The sequence below is a fragment of the Onychostoma macrolepis genome, chromosome 18 (assembly GCF_012432095.1).
Source record: "Onychostoma macrolepis isolate SWU-2019 chromosome 18, ASM1243209v1, whole genome shotgun sequence".
Classification (NCBI taxonomy): Eukaryota; Metazoa; Chordata; class Actinopteri; order Cypriniformes; family Cyprinidae; genus Onychostoma; species Onychostoma macrolepis.
In genome coordinates, this window is record NC_081172.1 from 20037498 (window position 1) to 20040188 (window position 2691).

Consider the following 2691-nt stretch of genomic DNA (forward strand, 5'->3'; position numbering starts at 1 on the left):
TACAAGATATCCTATTTATTCATAAGGTTTTAATTTTATTTGTTCATCCGTCAGGCTACAGTGATTAGGTAGGCTTTAACGTATTCAGCCTTTCAGTATAGGCCTACAGCAAAGTAGAAAGAGTTTGGCCTCATAAAATAATCCCCCAAACAGCTGTCAAAATTGACCAAAAACAATAAATTTTATTCTGTCACTAATTGATATATATATTCATCACAATCGAAAATATTTTGGTTTTTAGAATATTTATTAGTGATGCATGCAATGATTACAGAATAACCAAAAAAATGCAAAGAATGGCAATCACTGATTTTTGAAATCCAATACAAATCAAAATCAGAAATAGTGTCTAACTATTGCGTCCCTTGTTGCACGTCCTGTTTGCTCGTTCTGGCAGAATGCAGGAGGTTGGTTAGGGTCTCCAAGGGGCTCAGGTGCATCATTGTCAGCACAGAGAGGGACGTTGCGCTTAGTAGCGATGTTGTGCAGGACAATACAGGCAAGGGTTATGTTGCATGCTTTCTGTGGTTCCGCTCTCAGGTAGTTAAGGCATGCAAAAGCGCCTCTTAAGAACTCCATTTAAACGCTCAATTGCACATCTTGCTCTGCAATGAGCAGTGTTGAAGCGTGCCTGCGCCGGTGTATTTGCTGTTAGAAAAGGAGTCATCAGCCATGGTAGGAGTGGGTAGGCACTGTCTCCTAATATTACGCCATCCGGTCGGTTGGTTTGGAGGTCTCTATATAGAGCGCTCTCCCTCAGGATGCGTGCATCATGGACAGACCCAGACCTCGATTGCTCCAATAGTATTGGGCATATTCCCCAAAAGAAAAAAGCTGCGCTTGGTCTGGGCAATCTGGTTGTCCTTTGGAAAAGAAACAAATTCATTGACCAGGCTGGCCAGTGCGATTGACACATCTCTCACCACATCACACACAGCTGATTTCACCACTCCCATATAGTCACTAACAACTTGATAGAAAGTCCCACATGCATAAAATCGGAGAGCAATGAGGATCTGGTCTTCCACAGACAGACCGTGACTCCTTTGGGTTCTGTGTTGAAGTTTTGGCCTGAGAAGGTTCACAAGGTACTCTATATCAGCCTTCCCAAAGCGAAACCGGACATACAGCTCCTCAGTGGTGTATTGCTCCAGTGGCTTGGTACGTTCAACATACACCCTTTGACAGTATCCTCTCCTGGCAAAGTGGTGGTGGCGGTGGACAACACCTGCCATTTCACTGTCTCTCTGTGAATCCTCTGAGAAAGGCTGATTTATATGGCAGTGTAGTTGGTCTTTTCAAACACACCTATTACAACTGATTAGTTTTTGAAGCTGTAACTTCACTGCTGCTGAAACCAATGCACTACTAGAGGGTGTTCGGTGCCATTATGGAACAATAGTGGGAAGTTTTAATTCTGCTAAGGATACCAACAAAAAGAAAAATGATGTTTGGATTTTAATCACAGAAAATGTGAATACCATAGGGTCTGGCCAGAGGAGGACCACAGACCAAATCAAATTGCGGTGGAAGAATCTTAAGGCCAGGGCAACAAAGGACCATGCTGAAGCCAAAAACCCACAAACAGGCAACAAGCCGTTTAAGAGGGGAGATTACACAGATGTGGTCCTCGACATCATTGGAGGTGAGAAGTCGCAAGCTCTCCATGGTATTCAAGGTGTTGTAGGGGATGGCGAGCCTTGGATTGAGGAGGAGGAGGAGAATCTGCCAGTTCCTCCTGAGGCTGATCCAGAGAGCGTATTTATATTGAATCTCAGCTCTGTTCCCGAGGAAGAAGCTGGATCCTCATTGGTTGAGCCAGTGGTAGTTGCCACAGGATCTCAGAGGAAAGGCTTGAAGCGCCCTTCATCAAACAAAGATGATGATTACAAGGCACTTCTGCAAAAAGAGACTGAAAGGGCAGAAGCACAGCTTCGTCTGGCAGAGGAACAACTGACTCTGACCAAACTGCAGCAAACCAAGGCCAGACTTGAAAGCTGGTCTCTCCACATCAGATGAGGAAGTCTGAAATTATTGTGGAGTATTTGACATTAAGTCTTTTTTTTTAAATTCAATACATCTATACTTGATACTTGTTATAAATATCCTCAATGTACAGTGTTTGTGTTGTAGGTCTCAGATGAGCGGACTGCTGGAAGAGGATGGGGTGGGGTTTTTCTTGTTTTTAGTTTTTTTTAAATGTGTGGGTTTTCATTTCAAATAAAAATAAACTTATATTGACCCCACACTGGCTATTCTACTTGTTGCTCTTTACATATCTATAGTTCTACATTGTGATTTCCTATCCTGTTTGAGCACTGGTTATCCAGCACTGGTTATCCAGATTTGGTGATCCTGAAAAGTTCCTATCCGGATCAGATTGATCCAATCCGATGTTGCTTTAAAAAACTGGCTCCAAATGTAAGCTGGATTACGTAATCACGGATCGCAAAAAAAGGATTACTAAATCCGAATAAATTTTATCCGGATTAAACCTTTTGAAAAACCGGGCCCAGGATATCATCCTCAGTCAAATGGTCAAGTCGAGATATTGAACCAGGAGATCGGTAGATACATGAGATCTTACTGCATCCGGGAACAAAACTGGTGGGACACCACGCCAGCAGAGTTTTGACTGTGAGCACTTCCTCTGGATTGCACTTTTGCCTGTTTGGACTGCCTGTTTGGACT

General features: G+C 43.1%; 1 pseudogene; it reads right to left on the bottom strand.

The window, feature by feature from the left end:
* Positions 1-336: 336 nt before the first annotated feature.
* Positions 337-1235, bottom strand: LOC131524065 (putative nuclease HARBI1; annotated as a pseudogene).
* Positions 1236-2691: the final 1456 nt, after the last annotated feature.